The sequence below is a fragment of the Tursiops truncatus genome, chromosome 18, assembly GCF_011762595.2.
Source record: "Tursiops truncatus isolate mTurTru1 chromosome 18, mTurTru1.mat.Y, whole genome shotgun sequence".
NCBI lineage: Eukaryota > Metazoa > Chordata > Mammalia > Artiodactyla > Delphinidae > Tursiops > Tursiops truncatus.
The window spans coordinates 66,860,254-66,881,472 of NC_047051.1; the positions used below are offsets into that span (position 1 = coordinate 66,860,254).

At 42.4% G+C, this 21,219-nt stretch overlaps 1 protein-coding gene and 1 pseudogene across 1 annotated transcript in view; one reads left to right on the top strand and one right to left on the bottom strand.

The window, feature by feature from the left end:
- Positions 1–2,514, bottom strand: part of DOCK9 (dedicator of cytokinesis 9) — a 326,031-nt gene extending 323,517 nt beyond the window's left edge. The window contains exon 1 of the mRNA XM_019920853.3: positions 2,441–2,514. The gene's annotated coding sequence lies outside the window, so the exon portion shown is untranslated. The remainder of the gene's footprint in view (positions 1–2,440) is intronic.
- On the top strand, positions 1,067–2,604 carry LOC101317709 (protein enabled homolog pseudogene; annotated as a pseudogene).
- Positions 2,605–21,219: the final 18,615 nt, after the last annotated feature.

The following is a 21,219-nucleotide window of genomic DNA, read 5'->3' on the forward strand; positions in this document are numbered from 1 at the left end:
GCAAAGATCAATAAAACTAAAAGCTGGTTCTTTGAGAAGATAAACAAAATTGATAAACTATTAGCCAGATTCATCAAGAAAAAAAGGGAAAAGACTCATATCAACAGAATTAGAAATGAAAAAGGAGAAGTAACAACTGACACTTCAGAAATACAAAGGATCATGAGCGATTACTACAAGCAACTATATGCCAATAAAATGGACAACCAGGAAAAAGTGGACAAATTCTTAGAAAAGCACAACCTTCTGAGACTGAACCAGGAAGAAATAGAAAATATAAACAGACCAATCATAAGCACTGAAATTGAAACTGTGATTAAAAATCTTCCAACAAACAAAAGCCCAGGACCAAATGGTTTCACAGGCAAATTCTATCAAACATTTAGAGAAGAGCTAACACCTATCCTTCTCAAACTCTTCCAAAATATAGCAGAGGGAGGAACACTCCCAAACTCATTCTATGAGGCCACCATCACCCTGATACCAAAAGCAGACAAAGATGTCACAAAAAAAGAAAACTACAGGCCAATATCACAGATGAACCTCGATGTAAGAATCCTCAACAAAATACTAGCAAACAGAATCCAACAGCACATTAAAAGGATCATACACCATGATCAAGTGGGGTTATCCCAGGAATGCAAGGATTCTTCAATATATGCAAATCAATCAATTTGATAAACCATATTGACAAATTGAAGGATAAAAACCGTATGATCATCTCAATAGATGCAGAAAAATCTTCGACAAAATTCAACACCCATTTATGATAAAAACTCTCCAGAAAGTAGGCATAGAGGGAAGCTACCTCAACATAATAAAGGCCATATATGACAAAACCACAGCCAATGTCGTTCTCAATGGTGAAAAACTGAAACCATTTCCACTAAGATCAGGAGCAAGACAGGGTTGTCCACTCTCACCACTATTATTCAACATAGTTTTGGAAGTTTTAGCCACAGCAATCAGAGAAGAAAAAGAAATAAAAGGAATCCAAATCTGAAAAGGAGAAGTAAAACTGTCACTGTTTGCAATGACATGATACTATACATAGAGAATCCTAAAAATGATGGTTTATGATGATGCTAATAAAAAGTGGGTGCCAGCTGGCGGTTCAACTGGGTTCAGGAGAGTTCATATATATCATCATACAGGCAGCAACACGTTCAGAGTGGTGGGCAGGAAGATTCAGGACCATCAGGTCGTGATAAACGGTGCCGTTCCTAAAGGGTTGAAGTACAATCAAGCTACACAGACCTTCCACCAATGGTGGGACGCTAGACAGGTGTATGGTATCAACTTTGGCAGCAAAGAAAACGCAAATGTTTGCAAGTGCCATGATGCATGCCTTAGAAGTGTTGAGTTCACAGGAAACAGGGCCAACATTGCCTAGACAAAATTCACAGCTACCTGCCCATGTTCAGAATGGCCCATCACAGGAAGAATTGGAAATTCAAAGAAGGCAACTTCGAGAACAGCAACAACAAAAGGAGCTGGAGTGGGAAAGGCTGGAGAGAGAAAGGATGGAAAGGGAGAGATTGGTGAGGGAGAGGTTAGAAAGGGAAAGGCTGGAGAGGGGGCGACTAGAACAGGAGCAGCTGGAGAGAGAGAGGGAGGGGCTGGAGAGACAGGCCCGGGAAAGGCCAGAACGAGAGCCACAAGAGCAGCTAGAAAGGGAGCAGCTGGAAAGAATATCAAATGCTGCTGCCCCTGCCTCTGAGGAGACTTCTCCAAACTCTTTGCGGGGAGACTCCTCTGCTTCTGAGCCAGGCTTGCAGGCCGCCTCTCAGCCGGCAGAGACTCCAGCCCGACAGGGCATTGTCTTGGGACCACCTGCACCCCCACCCCCTCCTCCACTCCCACCAGGTCCTGCCCAGGCATCAGCTGCGCTCCCTCCTCCCCCAGGCCCCCCTCCCCCTCTCCACTTCCGTCCTGGTCCTTGGGCCTCCGCCTCCTCCACCACCACTTCCTAATCAAGTATCCCCTCCTCCTCCACCACCTGCCCCTCCCCTCCCTGCATCTGGATTTTTCTCGGGATCCACATCTGAAGACAACTGCCCTTTAACTGGACTTGCAGCTGCAATTGCTGGAGCAAAACTTCGTAAAGTGTCATGAATGGAAGATGCCTCTTTCCCAATTCATTGGTGTGAATTCGGCCTTATCTAAAACAGATAAGGAAAGGGACCCCTTCCTTTAAGGGGTAGTGGTTTAATGCAAGAAATGAGTGCCCTGCTGGCCAGGAGGAGAAGAACTGCTGAAAAAGGATCAACAATAGAAACAGAACAAAAAGAGGACAAAAATGAAGATTCAGAGCCTGTAACTTCTAAGGCCTCTTCAACAAGTACCTGAACAATCTGAACAACCTGAACAAGTACCTGAACACCTGAACTAACAAGAAAACCTTGGGAAAGAACAAATACAATGAATGGCAGCAAGTCACCTGTTATTTCCAGACCAAAATCTGCACCTTCTTCGCAGCCCAGGGGAACGGAGTCCAGGCGGAAGCAGGACATTCTAGATGAAATGAGAAAAGAATTAACTAAGCTAAAAGATGAGCTCGTTGATGCAATCAGGCAGGAACTGAGCAAATCAAATACTGCATAGAGAAACAAACTAAGGAGAGATAGGACTTTAATCTGGTGAAGGAAAAAAAAACCCTACAAAGAACAACTGTTAACAACAACCTACATTTTGTGAGCTGTAAGAAGAAAATGGAGACAACAGTCGGAAGGAGGGAAAAACCAACGTACTTTGAAAGCCTTCAGACATGACTACTCTGGCGATAAGCTATTTCCCTCCCAGTTTGCTGCTTTTTTCTGACCTTTACAACAGGATGGGAGTCATACAGGAGTTCCTGTATCAGTTATGCAGAAAATACTAAACCTGTCAGGCAAGATCGCCATGCTTTGAAATATTTTCATGTCAAGAGGAAAAATCCCACATTTTCCACAATCCACACTACGATAAAGAGGAGAAAGGCTTGGGAAGTTTTTTTCACAGAAGGCTGATGAAGAATTTCGCAAGTTAACGCTATTGTATTGTAAATGTTTCTCTCAGGTTTGTCTTCCTATCATATTCAATATTCCATGAATAAATGAGGTCAGCCCTACACAGGTTAAGATCATAAGATGTGGAACAAATGGAATGGTATGTGCTTTCACAGGGTGATATTTATAAGAAAGTGTCCTAAAAATGATTTATCCAGAGTGAGGAATTTTAGAACGATAGGAAATCTCTCAAGTTAGACTTCATGCAATTTTGTAGATTCAAACATAAAATTCGTCCAGAATCTAAAGATGTAGATGCCTTCCTAAATTGTTACAAATGCTTTACCAAATCTGTGCCTCCTACCACAAACCAGTGGTCAAATGTAAAACAATATATTGTAGATTTACTGTAGGTTTTCAACCTTTTTTAGATTTATGTGTGTGGACATTTTTATAATGTAATTACAACTACCACAAAATTAGCTTTTTTATTTGTTTTATTTTATTTTATTTTTGGCTGTGCCACACAGCTTGCGGGTTCTTAGTTCCCCAACCAGGGATTGAACCCGCGCCCTTGGCAGTGAAAGTGCAGAGTTCTAACCCCTGGACCACCAGGGAAGTCCCCAAATTAGCTTTTTTAATTGCAGACAGTAATGCATGTCAAACTAATATGTAGTGGCCTTTTCAAGGCCTAGTCCCAGGGAAAAGATTTTGCAGAGTATAGGGGAGTGGGAGGAAGGGAAGGAATAATGTTTTACTTAAAGTTAATTTCTGCACTATCTTTTTTTCTCAATTATTTGCATGAATAATAATGAGGAATATTTTGTGGCTTTAATTGGTAAATATGTTAACAGAACCAAGTACTTCATCTTTTACATCATGTCTTCAGCTATTTATATTTTAACTTCGGTAAGTTCAATGGTCTGAAACATGATTCTGAGCTTCACGTGAATTATATCTTACTGTGGAACTCAAAACAGCCACATAGCACAGGGACGTCAGCTCCCTGTGCTTTGTGACCACCTAGCAGGGTGGGATAGGGAGGGTGGGAGGGAGACGCAAGAGGGAAGAGATATGGGGATATATGTACATGCACTTTGTTCTACGGCAGAAACTAACACACCGTTGTGAAGCAATTAGACTCCAATAAATATCTATTAAAAAATGCTAGATCTTAAAAAAGAAACTGGTTTATGCACTAAAGTTTTGTGCCTTGATCTAATATTAACATGATGTCTGTGTAAAATGACAAAAAGAACCAATACTGAATCACATTACATTTCCTGTCATCCTGCATTATCCCAGATTGCTAAATGTGTTCTTTCTAAGAAGTTTGATTGAACTACTGTATACATTTACTGTCCTATGTGACAGTTTTGTCATTGTTAAGAGATTTCAGTAATTAAAATGGGAAACAGAAGCTTAGGTTATTTTCCTTATCAAAACTATGTTCCTTGAAGCGACATTATTATGATGGCTTTCATGCTCTTGTACATTGGATGTCTTAAGCTGAGTGCAGTTTAGGGGATCCTGTCTAATTACAGGAAGGTACCTCTTTCCTTCAACACTGTGATCTGACCTGTGACAAATCTGTACTATATATTATGTAACTGGCTAACAAATCAACTGCAAACCAACTGAATGTTCAAATCTCAGTGCTGGTGCTGAAATCTCTTCAAATAGTCATCATGATCTCAAAGTCTGTTTCAAAATTTGCAAACATCAAGTGTCAATCAAATAAGAAGATGAAACACTAATGAATGTTGAATTCTCATGCTTTAGGTGTACTTCCGTTTTAGATTTTTTGGTTCCCTGCTATTTTTACAGTACTGTTTCATTTAAACTTCCTACATGCTAACTTCGTTTGTGCGATTGAAATAAAATTGCAGTATACACATGTTTAAAAAGAATAATTTGTTGTTTAAGTCACCCAGTCTATGGTATTTTTGTTATAGCAGCCCAAATAGCACCCCAAAACTCTGAGACACAGAGTTTAGCACATAATTATTCCTGATTATTTAATCTGTATCTGTTCTCACCTCAAATTTAAACTTCTTGAAGGCAGGTATTATCTAAAATTTCTGTCCCTCACAGTTCCGATCACTGGATTAGGTACCTAGCAGGTGCTTAATCTGGGGAATGATAGTCAAAATCTTAATAGCTGACTAATTAGAAAGAACACTGGGGACTTCACAGTGGTTAAGAATCTGCTTGCCGGGCTTCCCTGGTGGCACAGCGGTTAAGAATCCACCTGCTAGTGCAGGGGACACGGTTCGAGCCCTGGTCCGGGAGGATCCCATGTGCCTCGGAGCAACTGAGCCCATGTGCCGCAACTTCTGAGCCTGCGCTCTGGAGCCCGTGAGCCTCAACTACTGAAGCCTGCATGCCTAGAGTCCGTGCTCCACAGAGAAGCCACCGTGATGAGAGGCCCGCGCACTGCAGTGAAGAGTGGTCCCCACTCGCCACAACTAGAGAAAGCCCGCGTGCAGCAACAAAGACCCAACTCAGCCACACACACACACAAAAAAAAATCCACTAAAAAAAAAAAAAAGAATCTTCTTGCCAGTGTAGGGGACATGGGTTCGAGCCCTGGTCCGGGAAGATCCCACATGCCGCGGAGCAACTAAGCCCGCGAGCCACAACTACTGAGCCCGCATGCCTAGAGCCCATGTTCTGAAACAAGAGAAGCCACCGCAGTGAGAAGCCTGCACACCACAACGAAGAGTAGCCCCCGCTCGCCACCACAAGAGAAAGCCCGTGCGCGCAATGAAGACCTAATGCAGCCAAAAATAAACAAACAAATAAATAAATAAAAAGATTTTTTTAAAAAAAGAAGAAAAGAAAGAACACCGGCCATAGTGTTTGGTGAGCACCCTCTGTGCCCAGCATTTTAGTTGCTGGATTGTAGGGAAGTCCAGGGGTTCCAGGGATGGGACCAAAGTAGCAGCGGGGAAGCGGGGGCCCAAGGCTGTGGCTGTTTACCACCCAAACCAGAAGTATTTATATGTTTATAGCAGGACTGGAGTTAGCAGCCAGCTTCTGGACTCCAGATATCACAGACCAGAGAGTTTGATGTGTTGGATGATGCTGGTGGCCCGCCTTGATCCCCTCTCATCCATTTTTACCATTTTTGTCTTTCCCTTTTGGGGGTGCTTTTGATTTCAACAAGCAAAGTGTGCTGCACCTTTACGGAGAACTACCTTCTAGTTACTGGACCCCACTTGCCTGCAGGTGGAGGCCCTTGGCGTGGTCTACAGCCTGTAACGGATGGGGCGCTGGGGCAGGAACCCTAGCTCCCTTGCCTCGGGTGAGCCCACCCCAGGGCATCGCTTACACTTGAGCCGCCCTCAGGGTTGGGACATCACCACCTGTGGAACCTGGCTGAGCAGCCTTACTCTCCTTTTCGTGCTCTGCTCCCCACACCGCTCTCTCTCTCATCGTTTCACCTGTGAGCCCTTGCTTACGAAGCCACTCCCACACAAACCTGACTGTGGGGATTCTGACGGTATTCATTTCCTAGGTCTACTGTAGCAAGTACCCCTGCAGCGAGTACCGAGTGGCTTAAACCAACAGAAATATCTTCTCTCATGGTTCTGGAGGCCACACGTCTGAAATCAAGGTGTCGGGCAGGGTACGCTCCCTCTGAAGGCTCTGGAGAAGAATCTGTTCCATGCCTTTCTCTTGGCTTCGGCTGTTGCTGGCAATCCTTGGCATCTCCTGATTTGTAAACACATCTCTCGTCTCTATCTCTGACTTCACACAGGGTTCTCCCTGTGTCTGTGTATCTTTTCTTCTCCTTCTAAGGACACCAGTCATATTGGATGAGGGACCATAACCTCATGAGTATGGCCTCATTTTAACTTGATTGTATCTGCAAAGGACCTGTTTCCCAATTCGGTCATGTTCACAGGTTGGGAGGGAGGTGTTTGCTGTGGCTGTGAGGGATGGATCTGTTCTAGGCTTCTCTCCTTGGCTTGTAGATGGCGGTCTTCTCCCTGTGTCTTTTCATAGTGTCATCCTTTTGTGCATGTGTGTTTCTGTATCTTAATTTCCCCTTTTTATAAGGACACCAGTCATATTGGATTAGGGCTCATCCTATGACCTCACTTTAATCTGATTACCTCGGTAAAAAGCCTTTCTCCAAATACCATCATATTCTGAGATTAATAGGGGTTACGAGTTCAACATACGAATTTTGAGGGGATATAGTTTAACTCATAAGGGGGGCTTACAACTTCATATCTTTTAGGGGCACAATTCAACCCTTGACACTGACCTAAAACATCTTATTTATTACTTTAAGGTTTTGTGAAGGTCAAGTATCTAAACACACAAAAAATGGTATGTACAGTATATAGAACCCAGTGGCTCTATTTTCCAGTCATCGTTTTTTATTTATTTATTTGTTTGTTTATTTATTTATTTAGGCTGCGTTCGGTCTTCATTGCTGCTTGTGAGATTTCTCTAATTGCGTTGAGCGGGCGCTACTCTTTGTTGCGGTGCACGGGCTTCTCACTGCGGTGGCTTCTCTTGTTGTGGAGCACGGGCTCTAGGCGCACAGTTTTCAGTCGTTGTGATACGTGGGCTCAGTAGTTGTGGCTCACAGGCTCTTGAGCACAGGCTCAGTAGTTGCAGTGCACAGGCTTAGTTGCTCTGTGGCATGTGGGATCTTCCCAGACCAGGGCTCAAACCTGTGTCCCCTGCATTGGCAGGCGGATTTTTAACCACTGTGCCACCAGGAAAGCCCCAGTCATTGTTCAAATGTATTAAAACACTATATTTTTATCTTTCTGAGTTGTCATAAAATCAGAAACAATATTATAACTTCATTTATAGGACTTAAGTATCTACAACATTTGTGTTTTTACTTCCTGTAGTTAAGGTTAGATTCTTTTTCTGATAAGTATCAGTTTTGAATTGGAAATTATGTACCCTTAAGTGTTATTTGTATGAAACAAATGAGTCATTAATAACACAATAAATAAACTGTACAGTGGTTAAGAATGTGGACTCTCCTGTCAGACGGCTGAGGTTTGCATCAGCTCTATAACTTACTAGCTGTGTGACCTTAGGCCAGATAATTAATCTCTCTGAGCTTTCATCCCCTCAGCTGTAACTGGCAATGAGAACAGTATTGTTATTTTGAAGCACATTGCTCATAGTTAACACTCTCTAAATATTAGCTATTATTTTGCCTGAGGTATTCATTTTTACATAATAAGTCTGAAAATGTAAAGACATAATAGAAGTGAAATTTATAATTATCTCTTTAGGTAAAACCTCACACTTCCAGGAAAGTATTACTAATATATTCCTTTAAAATAACAGAATATAACTAGTCTTTTCTCTTTGTCTTTCTGAATTTAACTATTTATTACCAAGATAAAATTATTCTGTTTTCTTGAGAAAAAAATTTTAATTGTATATAATTTTTTTTTTAAAAAGGCAATTCTCTAATATGGTACAAACTTAAATATCACAAAAAGAAATATAGTGAAAAGTAAGTCTCCTCCCCTTTCCCCCAAATTATCAGGTGACCTTTCCAGGGGCAACCATTGTTACAAGTTTCCTTCCAGAAATAGTCTATGAATATGCAAGGAATACATTTTCTTACCCATATTTTTAAACGTTATAGCATATTATGTATGCTCTTCTGCATCTTGCTTTTTACAACTTAATAAGATACCTGGGAAATTTTCTCTTGTTGATACCAAGTAGTTTTGTTTCATTCTTTTTCAGTGTTGCATAGTATTCCACTCTACGGATACACCAAACTTACTTAACCAGCTCCCAGTATATTTGGCTGGCTTCTTTTTGTTACTGCATGCGTATGTGCATCTTTAAGCTCATGTGCAAACATATCTGTAAAATAAACTCCTAGAGTAGAATTGCCAAGTCAAAACTATCTGCATATGAAAATGTGGTGGCACTTTGTAAATTGCTCTCCAAAGAGGATGGACCAATTTGCCTTCCCACCAGTATTAGTCCTCCCATCACCATCAGGACATTACTAAATTTTCTGAATTTTTCCAACCTTACAAGTGTCAACAGCATCTCATGCCACTTTGAATTTCTATTTCTCTCATTAGAGTGCAATTAAGCATCATATCATTTGCTTATGAATGATTTATATTTCCTATTTTTTACAAACTATTTGGATAATTTGCCAATTTTCTATTTAAATATTTATTTTTTCATAATAATCTCTATTAGCTTTTTATATATGAAGGAATCTAAATTTGGTTGTATGTGTAGTATTTTTCCTGTTTAGTCATTCGCCACTGATTTTGTTACGGTATTTTTTTTTCCAGGAATTAAAAAAATTGTTTTTGTTAAATCTATCAATAAGGTAGGAGACTATTACAATTCTGCAGGTAGAAGCGTCAGGTGGCTTGGGATAGAGTAATGCTAGTGGATGTGGTGATAATTGATAATTGTATTTGAGGATACAGGTATTGGGAAGCTAGAGCTTGGCTGACGCATTAAATATGGTGGCAGGGGGTGGGGTGGGGAAGGTGAGGGAAAGAGAGGTTGACGCAGAGGCTTTCGGCCTGAGTAACCAGGTGGACAGTGATATCTTTGACTGTGATGGACAAGATTTTAGGGGAAGCAAGTCTCTAACCTGTTTTGGAAACATGCTTCCACATGCCTGGTTTCATAATGTGATACACATTCAGGTCCTATTCATTCATTGTCTACTGAGGCTCTTCCCATCAATGCTGAGTCAAACTATATATTCAGCATGTCTGAAACAGTCATTACTACATTGCATACACTCATAGGTGGTGACTTAGAGTTCAAGAGAGCTAACATCATACCCCCAATGTCATCGCCTCACCCTGCATCTGTGGTCTCTTCTGGGGACATCAGCACATGCTCTGCAGTCACCAAGGAAACACTGACCTGGCTCTGTGTCTGGGATTGATTTAAAAGAGTTTGACTAGTTTTCCCTGAATTCTCAGGTATTTAACTGGCAGGTTGAGTCAGTTTAACAACTTGGCCCGGTAACCCAAAACCAAAAAAAATCAGACTGGTTTGTACATGTCCGGAGAGAGGGCCATGGTCTGTGAGCTCAGCTGGTGGGGGCAGGGGAAAAGGTTGATTTTTTTCAGAGACTTTATAAACATAAAATTCCACATGGATGATTAATAATTCTGTGCAACATAATGGGTGTTGGCACACAATGGGGAGAAAATCTTACTGAAAGAAAATAAACAGTGTTGTGGAATGATTCCAGTAGGAATTTAAGACAATCTCAAGGAAATCTCTGAGAGTCTGTTTGAATCTGTCTTTTCATGTATCCCTTTGACAGTAAAATCAGTGCCCAGCATTATGGAACACGGTGAAGAACAGCTGCCAGCTAGCACCCCGACTACTTGTACAGCACATCCAGTCACCACGTCCTCAATACCTTCCTAAACAGCTTTCAAATCTATCTTCTTCCTTCTGCAACTTATTGAGTAAAGCTGAGCCAATCACCACCCAAAACAAGATATCAAACATTCCTAGCCCCTCTGCAGTGTTCTTTAAATTAGGGAAAATAATACCTTCATTGTACACAGAGTAGACAATTTAGTTACGACGCTTACCTTGCTATTTTGTTGATTCTGAGCACTGAATGTTTTCAGCTCTGATCACCCAGTTGGCTTTCCTAATAATGTCTTAGAGGTTCATCCAGAGGCCAGGAGAACAGAACATATACATGTACTACAAGGGCGCCTCAATACCTTAGCAGGTGGGTTACAAACTAGAGTAACTCTAGATGGAAATGTACATGTTACCTTCCTTGGCCAATTGTATTTTCCTGAGATGGTGGCAACACTAGATTCCCATCCCCTGTGCTCCTCTGCAGTGTGATCTTGTCACTCTCCCATAGAGTTGGGGGTCTCACTGTCCTCTCCTTGAATCTGGACGAGTCTTAGTGACTTTCTTTTCTAACAGAGTGTGGTGGAAAGGGATGTTCTGGACTTCAATGGACAAGTCATAATAAGCCTTGCAGGTTCTGCCTGGGAATCTTGGAGCTGTTGCTCTTCGGATACTCCCTCTATGAACCCAGCTGTCAGGCTGTGAAAAGCACATGGTGAGGCCAGGCTTGGGTGCTGTGGTTGACAGCCCCAGCTGAGCTCTCAGCCAATAGCCAACTTTATCCACATGTCACAAGAGTGAGCCACCTTGGATGTTCAGCCCAACTGAGGCTTCAGATGACCAAGACTCCAGCTGACATCTGATTGCCACTTCAAGTGAGACCCCAAGTGAGAACTTCCCAGTTGAGCTCAGTCAGCTCACAGAACTGTGAATGGCTTGTTATGTAGGAAGAGTTACTGAAACATCTGCCACTCTAGGAGAAATAAGGGTCAGGGAAAGTAAAATCAAGGAACCCATACTGAGCATGAGACGCCATGGAAGATACAAGAATATGTATGCAGTTGAGATGGGGAGAAGGGACACTTACATTAAAAGAGTAAGAGATGGTTCAAGGTAGCACATGACTCCTAAATATAGGCGTGTAGGGAACAAAAAGATCAGTGAAGGCTGGGAGTCTTCATGGAGGAGGAGGAACTTGAAGTGAGAATTAACAGATAGGGGAGTGCATGCAAACAGAGAATAAGAGGGAGGTCTGGGTACAGCACAGATAGAGGTATGGTTCTAGAAGTATGCCTAATGCTTAAAGACTGAATAGATCAACATGACCGGAACACAGCATTTATATACTTATGTAACAGCTGATAAAGCTGGAGATAGACCCAGAATAACAGGTTAAACTGCTTATCAAGAGAAAGGTTACGGCAAGAGTTCTGAGTGGAAGAGCCATCTATGCTTGGGTGAGAGGTGAGACCATGGAAGTGAAGGTCTCCGAGGAAAAGAGTCTCAAAATAACTTTGTTGGAGTATGGAATCTTTTAAACTGATCATTTATTTTTGGAAAAATCCGATTTCTATAAAGCAACTCATGTTGGATAGGGGAAGGAAAAAGAACCACCAAGGAAAGAGAACCACTTAAGATTATCATGTTGAGGAGCATGACAATAATCTCCAGTGATTCCATCCTAACCGAGGAGAAATTTGGGAGTCAAAAGTCATCTAATTGGCACTGAGACCACTGATACCAGCTGCTGAGGACAGGGCCGTTCTAGCTATTTCAGTTACTCTTGAAGCCAGTTTCAGGAAGCAGCCAGACCCTCCTTAGCCCAACCTCAACCACCAGGGAGGGGAGAAGAGCTGGAGAGTTCAGTCCCCAATGACCAATGATTTAATCAATCATGCCTACGTAATGACACCTTGATTTAACACACAGCATCCTGGACGGCGAACAACTGATGTACCAGTTGGGTGGCAAACCCTGACCCTACAGGGACAGAAAGTTCTGTGCTCTGGGCCCTTCCAGACCTTGCCCTATGTATCTCTTCATCTAGCTGTTTAATTGTATCCTTTATAATAAAATGCTAATTATAAGTATAGAGCTTTTCTGAGTTCTGTGAGTTGTTCTAGTGGGTTATCAAATGTGAGAGGGGCATTGTGAGAACTCCTGAATTTTCAGCCAAGCTGGACAGGAGAGCAAGTGGCCCCAGGCTGGCATCTGAAGTGGAAGCCGTCTTGTAGAACTGAGCCCTAATTTGTGAGGTCTGCACTAACACTAGGTAGTTAGTCTCAGAATTGAATTGAACTGGAGGACACTCAGTTGGTGATGTGAAACACGAGGGGTCACGGGGAGAGGTGATGCAGACCACAAGGGAGGGTAACCAAGTGGGGCATTTTCATTATGAAGCCCTATGTTTATAAGGCCCTTCCCTTTTGTGGTAAAGGGGAAGGAGTCAAGTTGATGAGGTCAGAACTTCTGTCTCCTGCACTTTACCACTTTGGTAAGAGATCTGCCCACACATCCAGTGTGGTCTGGCACTTGGCGCTAAGCCAGGAGGTAATCAAGAAAGGGACAGGAACTGCTTCCTGGATGTCTTCAGAGGAAGAGGGAATGAATGAATGTAGGCAGAGATGAGGTTGAAAAGGAATTAAATCTCCAGAATGCATGGATTTGGTGCCACATATGGCCCCCGATTCACCTTTGGATAAGCATACCTTTCCTAGTCTCAGTGTATATGGAGTGGTGGGGCTGACCCCACCACCTGGCTCCTGACCCAAGCCAATGATTGGTTCAGAGGGGGCCCACTACCTAGGCCAGGCCAATCAGAGACAGGAAGCATCATGCCAGGAATTTTGCCAGTGCTACTGGGGAAAAAATAAGCTTTTCTCCACTCTAGGCTTGCTAAGTTATTAAGATGTAAGCCTAAAAATGTGGGTGGGTGTCTTGACTCCAGTTGAGGTGAGTGTAACCTGCCAAAGAGTGAAACCAACACAAAGGAAAGCAGAGTGGGGAGGTGTGTATGTGTGTCTGTGAGAGAGACACAGACAGAGAGAGTGAGACAAAGAGGCACAGAGAGACACAGATGACATTATCTCTGGAAGGGCTTGTGTGAGGGTAGTTTGTCTTGGGAAGCAATCCCAAAAGAAGAGTGAGCAACTGGGAAGAGTGAAATCAGAGAGAAGGCAAAAACAGTTGGAAGATATCTTATTCAGTTGCTCATTGCTGTGGCCAACTGGGACTGGATCCCACTGAGACCTTCCAAGAAGCCATATTGACAACCTCACAATAGTTTAGAAGTGGGACACACTGATCAAGGCTCCAGGCTCCCAGTGGATCAAAGGATGCTCCATGAGACACTAGCTTCTCCTCTCCACTTTTAGTGGCCAAGATTCTCCAGAAACCAGCCCATGCTGATAAAGAGTTTTGATACACATACAGATTGAATAACCCCTTATCTGCAATCCTGTTTAGACGGGAAAATAAAAAAGTTTTATTTAGGCTTTTGAATAAACTCAGCCAATTCACTTAATCAAAGATGCATAAGACACAGCATATAACAAGAGATTTGTCTGTTTAAGGAAAGAGATGATTTTGAAACATTTAGTGCTTAATTCTACTTATATGAGGTACTTGAATAGTCAAATTCATTGAGACAGAAAGTTGAATGGTGGTTGCCAGGGGCTAGTGAGAGGGAGAAATGGGTAATGGGTAGCATTTGGGATGATGGAAATGTTCTGGAGATGGATGATGGTGATGTTTGTACAACAATATGAACTTACTTAATGTCACTGAATTGTATACTTCAAAATAGTTAAAATGGTAAGTTTTACGTTATATATATTTAACCACAAAAAAATATTTACTACAGGGACTTCCCTGGTGGTGCAGTGGTTAAGAATCCGCCTGCCAATGCAGGGGATATGGGTTCAAACCCTCGTCGGGGAAGATCCCACTCGTCGCGGAGCAACTAAACCTGTGCGCCACAAGTACTGAGCCTGCGTCTTGAGCCACAACTACTGAAGCCCGCACGCCTAGAGCCCGTGTTCCACAACGAAGAGTAGCCCCCACTCGCAGCAACTAGAGAAAGCTCGCGCGCAGCAACAAAGACCCAACGCAGCCAAAAATAAAAATATATATATAAAAAAAATTTACTACAGAAACTTAGCTCTAATGAGTGATTCAGGGGGTTATACCACCTCCTTGGCAATGACCAGATAATGAGCTTGATGATTAGGCCAGATTGACTATAAAAAGCAAATGCTTCAAGGAGTATTGCTGTAGTTTTCACTATAAAATATAAATTCATTTTCTGACTTGGAGATAGAACAACTAAGAATGTGATTAAGAGAATGCTCTTAAGGATAAAAGGCCAAAAATTTGGCCTGTGCTCTATGTTAGCAACAGGAAAATGTAGGGCAGGAAAAGAATTCTTCTCACAGAGCAGGAGTGCTCTACAATTTCTTCTTTACCACTTAAAAAATGGTTGGGTAATCATGGTCTAATGAGAAAAAATACTGGGTTTTTTGTTGTTGTCATGGGCACAATCTATGAGCAATCCATCCTTTGATTTTATTAACTGTCACCCCTCCCCATGTGTTATCATTCTGATTAATATACAGATAATTTTTTTTAAATAAATTTATTTATTTATTTTTGGCTACGTTGGGTCTTCGTTGCTGCGTGTGGGCTTTCTCCAGTTGTGGCGAGCGGGGGCTACTCTTCATTGTGGTGCGCGGGCTTCTCATTGCGGTGGCTTCTCTTTGTTGCGGAGCACGGGCTCTAGGCTCGCGGGCTTCAATAGTTGTGGCACGCGGGCTCAGTAGTTAGTTGTGGCTCACGGGCTCTAGAGCGCAGGCTCAGTAGTCGTGATGCACAGGCTTAGTTGCTCCGTGGCATGTGGGATCTTCCCGGACCAGGGCTCGAACCCAAATCCCCTGCATTGGGAGGTAGATTCTTAACCAGGGCTCCACCAGGGAAGTCCCCTATATGGATTCTTTTAATTACCAGTGTACTTTAAAGCCTTTTTAAATGGAAGAATATGAAATTCCTAAACATGAATCTACCTAAATGGGAAAGTTTGTATTTTATTTCCTGTGATACTTTACTTAATTTTGGAGGCTATACACTACAAATTAGTGAATTGTTAAAAGTTATACATAAAATAGCCAAATATAAAATAATTATAAAATAGCCAAGCAAACTGAAAGTAAGTGTAACTATTATTTATATAGAAACGTCTACATGACAAATTATATAATGCATGAGAAGTTCTTAAGAGAGGGTCTAGCACATAGGAAGTGCTTAATAAAAGTTCGTTTTTACTGACAATATTGATGCCTTTAATTTGCTTCATTTTAAGTCCATGAAATACGTAATAAAGACTTAGTGCACTTTTACTAGATAAAAGTCCTCTTGCTAGGCTGTATGGGGGAACAGAAAATTGAAGGAAATATATATACCACAGAGAGGAACATCAGTTCTCCTAGGGATGGGGAGAAAGCAATTATATAAAAAAATAAATGACACGACAGAGAGTTACCCAAATGTTATGGAGATTCAGATAAATCAGGGGAAATTTCACAGAGGAAGAGGCATTTATCGTGGCTCTCGAAGGATGGATGGGATTTCAAGTGGTAAATATGAGAGAGGGAGATGGAGGGGGTGGGGAGAGCACAGATGCAGACAGAGGAGTGAGGGCAGGACCGGATTATCAGGTTTATCTGGAACACAGGACGGCAGCAGGAGAGTTGTTGGAGATCAGCCTGGAAAGGCTGGCTGGGGCCAGAGCATGGAGATCTCAGATTCTGAGAGGAGGGGAACCCTTAAAGTTGTTTGCACCTGAAAGAACATGACTAGAGGGGGACTTCCCTGGTAGCTAGTGGTTAGGATTCTGGGCTTTCACTGCCATGGCCCGGGTTCAATCCCTGGTCTGGGAACTGAGTTCCTACAGGCTTCGCGGGTGCACAGCCAAAAACATGACTAGAGAAAGTTTTTGGAATCGTGATCTAGAGGCATTCTGCTTCTGCTCTATTGAAATAAAGAGGAAAATTCCTTTCATATAGGAAAATGGTTAGTTTCCATTTCACAGATGTGGTCGCTGGCTCACCTTAGGCCAGAACCAACCCTTGGTTTTCAGACTTGAGGTCCGGTGTTTGTTCCGTTTCGGTTGTACTTTATAAGAGCTCGTCGCTGCCACTGTATCTGTATGGACCTGCAGACAAGGTGTCACCAGTGGCTGTTGGGTGGGCTTCCTGATGGAGTCTGAGAAATGGTTAGTAGAATCTGCATCACTCTGATGCTCTCCGAAGGCCCTGGCTGCCATCTTCCCAGGTCCTCCCCTCCCCCAGTCGTGCAACACATCTCAGTGTTCTGGATGGACCGAGAAAAAAGCTGGAGAAATCGCCAGCCAAGATGGTCCGTCTTGGTATGAGCTGTGCCAGTTTAGGGGAGGAGGGATGCAGGTAAATCAAAACTGTTCCTCTTAACATCTTCAGTGTGTCCAATCCCCATTTTTTTTTTTTTTTTGCTTCACTGACATGCTGGAGCTCCTCTGCTGGACTCCTGGACTTCCAAAAAGACATTCTTGTCCATGGGCAACTGTCAGAATTGGTGTTCTTTAGGGGGAAGATGGTAGAAAACACCTATTCTTCCAGTTTGCTGACATCACCCCACAGGATCCCTTTTAAAGAATGAGAATTCCCCTGAGAAGATCTATTTACCTTTGTTTATTCACACCTTGCAGAAAATTATCTTATTTATACTTTGACTGTGTAAAATCTAAGCAACTGAGGGCATCTTCTTTAGAATCGAATTGATGGATGTCAATGATTGACATCATTCACATGTTGAATAAATTCAATCCTTTGAATATTGGCTTAAACCAGGGTGACTATGAAGAAATGACCTTCTTACTGTCTCTGAAGGGAATTCTAAGCGTGGCGGTCCAAAGAACATTTTTGAAAACAGACAGCACTACTTGAGTAAGATTTATGACCTCTTACAGAGCCTGCTTTGAAGGTCAGTCTGTTGGCTTTTCTCAAATTTAACAAATTTGTTTTCAAAACTGAGTTTTATTCTTTCTTGTAACAGAGGCTGTTAGAGCTCACCAATATCAAGTTGGCCATACAGCCAGACGGTACTTCCCGGGTCCCGTCGTCTAGGGGTGGTCATGTAACTAGTCTTGGCCAATGGAATGTGGCATTCCAAGTGATGTGTGGCATTTCCAGATGTGGTCCCTAATCCCTCCTTGGATTCTCTGTGTGTCCCTCTTGCCTTGTCTGTTGGCTGGATGCAGAGAATCTTCTGAGACTCCTGGGCTCTAGAGGATAGAAGGGCCACCAGATGAATGAGGCCTGAGTCCCTGAATGATTACATGGAGCAGAGCCTGCTCCCCACCAGCACATTAGACTGTGACTTTTTTGGTTAAGCCAGTTGGATTGGGCTATTTTATGTTATGGCTGTGAGCCCCTCCTGACCAATATACATGATTCCTCTTAGATTCTGATGAAGTTGCTAAGACTTTAGAGGTGACACCTATCCCATGTCTGAACCCCAAATCGCTAGAGCATTGGACACAGCTGTTGCTTTTGGATTTACTTAATATTAGTGTTGTGCTCTCTGGGGCCCCAGGCCAACCACTCCTCTTGATTTAGTTTCTGATTCACTGTCAATCAGCGTCAATCAGTCCGACCACCTTTGCAGGAGATTTCTCGAGGACAGCTAGCTGTGTTGCTGATGAGAAGCTTAGACTGTCCGGGGTTCCCTGCCATACAGTTTGTCTTCAACAGTTCTGTCAACAGGCTTTAGAACTTCACCACCCCCTGCAAAGTCCCAGAATCTTTCCCACATTTTCTTGAATGTGTGCTTTGAGATTGCGAACGGTTAGCACCCAGTAAAGCCTGACCCACGGTGCCAGAACTTTCGATAACATAACCAGCCCACTGAGTTCCCAGAAAATGAGAAATCTATTTTAACATCAGCCTCAAGTTCGCTTTTCGTGTCGTCAGGGAGAGAGACACACACATTCATTCTATTTGGCTTGTAGAATGAGTCAGAGTGCAAACCAGTAATTTGACACAAGTGACCAAATTCTCATGTACGGGGCTCCAAACTCCTCAATAGACATAGTAAATGAATGAATTTCTCTGGCTGCTCAGACTTGCCAAATGTATATTTTTATGGAGTTAGCTACATAGATTTATGGGCTTAGGAATAACTAAGGTGGACAGAGGTCTGGATATTGTCTGCACATCTCCTGGAGGGGCTCTGAAGCAAGGACTGGGTCTGCTAGAGCAGCGGCCCCCAACCTTTTTGGCACCAGGGACCGGTTTCGTGGAAGACAAGTTTTCCATGGACTGTGGGTCTGGGGGTGATGGTTCAGGCGGTGATGCGAGCGGACGGGGGGCGATGGGGAGCGGCAGATGAAGCTCTGCTGGCTCGCCTGCCGCCCACCTCCTGCTGTGCAGCCCGCTTCCTAACAGGCCACAGACCGGTGCTTGTTCGCTGCCTGGGGGCTGGGGACCCCTGCGCTAGATAACCCCGAGTGTAAGTGTGGGCTGGGATTCTGGGAGCTAGCGGCTGACAGCTGTGGTGAACAAAAATGTTTCATAATATTTTACTTCCAACAAAAGTGTTAAAGTGTTAAAGTGTTAAAAGTATAAAAGTAAGAGTAGCCCATGGGCATGTATTTTGGGTGAAAAGAAATGACTCAGAACCACTAGTCTAAATAGCCCTATTTTAAGATTCTGCATTCAAACATTTTTGTACATGCATTAATTTGAAGCACTTGTCCCTTTTTCAGAGCCACATTCCTTTTATGTGAGACATCAAATAACAGTTGACATGGTCAGCCAAGAGATGTTATTGTTCAATTTCCTCAAGTGACAGCCCCACACCTAATAATGCATGCAACTGGGAATAAAATTAAGTGTTCTGAGTAAAAAAATGTTAAGAGACCTCCAAAGGAAGAGATGTTATTGCTCGGATATTCACAAATGTAGGCAAAACCATGTCCCTGAGGATTAAATCAATGCTAGGAGGAACATAATTGCATAGAAAAATGCTCCATAAGCTATGAAGCATGATATTAAGTAAAGCTGATCATTGCTGCTTCTTTTTTTTAGAGATTTTTTTGATGTGGACCATTTTAAAGTCTTTACTGAATTTGTTACAATATTGTTTCTGTTTTATGTTTTGGTTTTATGGCCATGAGGCATGTAGGATCTTAACTCCCCGACCAGGGATCGAACCCGCACCCCCTGCATTGGAAGGCAAAGTCTCAACCACTGGACTGCCAGGGAAGTCCCTGATCAGCTTCTTTTACTACAAATGTTTATCGTGCATCTACAATATGTCGGGCACTGTTCTTAGTCATTTGGATGCATCAGCAAACAGTTCCAAGTCCGTGATACATATTCAAATAGTGGACAGACAAAATATAATCTATTTCTAGAAGAAAATCAGGAGGTGACTGATTGTGCTTGATATAAAATAAAGCAAGTTAAGTATAGGGGGAGATGCAGGTGCTGCTATCTTACATAGTATGGTCAGGGAAGCCCTCTCTGAGGAGGTGATATTTGATGGGAAGGATTGAGCCAAGTGGAGATATGAAGGAAGAGGGTAAAGATGTGACGGTGGAATGATCAGCATACAGATGTTATTTATAGTCATGGACTCGGGTGAGAAGGGTTAGAGTATCCAGACAGACAAGTGAGGAGGGCACTCCCAGTCACTCTTCATGTAGAGTCTGCAAAGAGGAAGAGCTGGCAATGGACACCGAGAAGAAGCAACAAGCCAGGGACCTCCCTGGTGGTCCAGCAGTTAAGACTCCATGCTTCCCATGCAGGGGGCCTGGGTTCGATCCCTGGTCAGGGAACTAGATCCCACAAGCCACAACTAAAGATCCCGTGTGCCACAACTAAGAGCCGGTGCAGCCAAAAAAATTAATAAGTATTAAAAAAAAAAAAAAGAAGAAGAAGAAGAAGCAATGAGCCAGATGGGAGGAAAACCAGGAGGGGGATGTCCCTGAAGCCAAGTGAAGAAAGTGTATTAGAAAGGAGGCTTGAGCAAGTGGTAGTCCACACAGAAATAAGCATCAGACTTAAACCCCCACCTCCCCTAACGTGCCAAAACAGGTTCCACTTGACCTACACGTGGAGAGCAACACTTAAGAACTTTTTGAAGGAAACAGAGACAAACATTTTTATGACCTCAGTCAGTGGAAGTATGTCTCTAAAAAGACATAAATAGCACATACCACAGGAGGAAAGAAGAAGACGTTTTATATTTCTGGTCATTAAAAAACAGTATTAAAAAGTAAAAAGACAGAGTGCAAACTGGGAGGAAATATTTGCAGCACATATAATAACCAGAAGCTTCTTAATAATTCAGAATAGAAAAAGAACTCCTACAAATTAGTAAGACAAAGACATATAATGCAATAAAAAAATGCGCAGATGACATAAATAGGCATTTATCATTAAAGGAAGCTTGAATGGGCAATAAACATACGAAAAGATGTTCAACCTCATTAGTAATTTGCAAAAATGCAAATTTTAATCTGCAAAAGGTATCATTTTACACCCACCAGATTGGCATAAATTTTAAAATATGACAATACCAAGTATTGGCAAGGATATAGAGATTGGGAAATATTATTCACCACTGGTAGGAGTATAAATTGGTAAACAACTTTGGGGCAATTTTGGTTTTATCTTATGAATCTGAAAATGCACATACCCTATGGCCCAGTAGTCTCCCTCTAGAGAAACTCTTGCCCATGTGCATCAGGAAGCCTGAACAAGAATAAGAATGAGCATAGAAGCACTGTTTATAATTTTAAAAATTGAAATAATTAATGTCATTAACAAGAGAA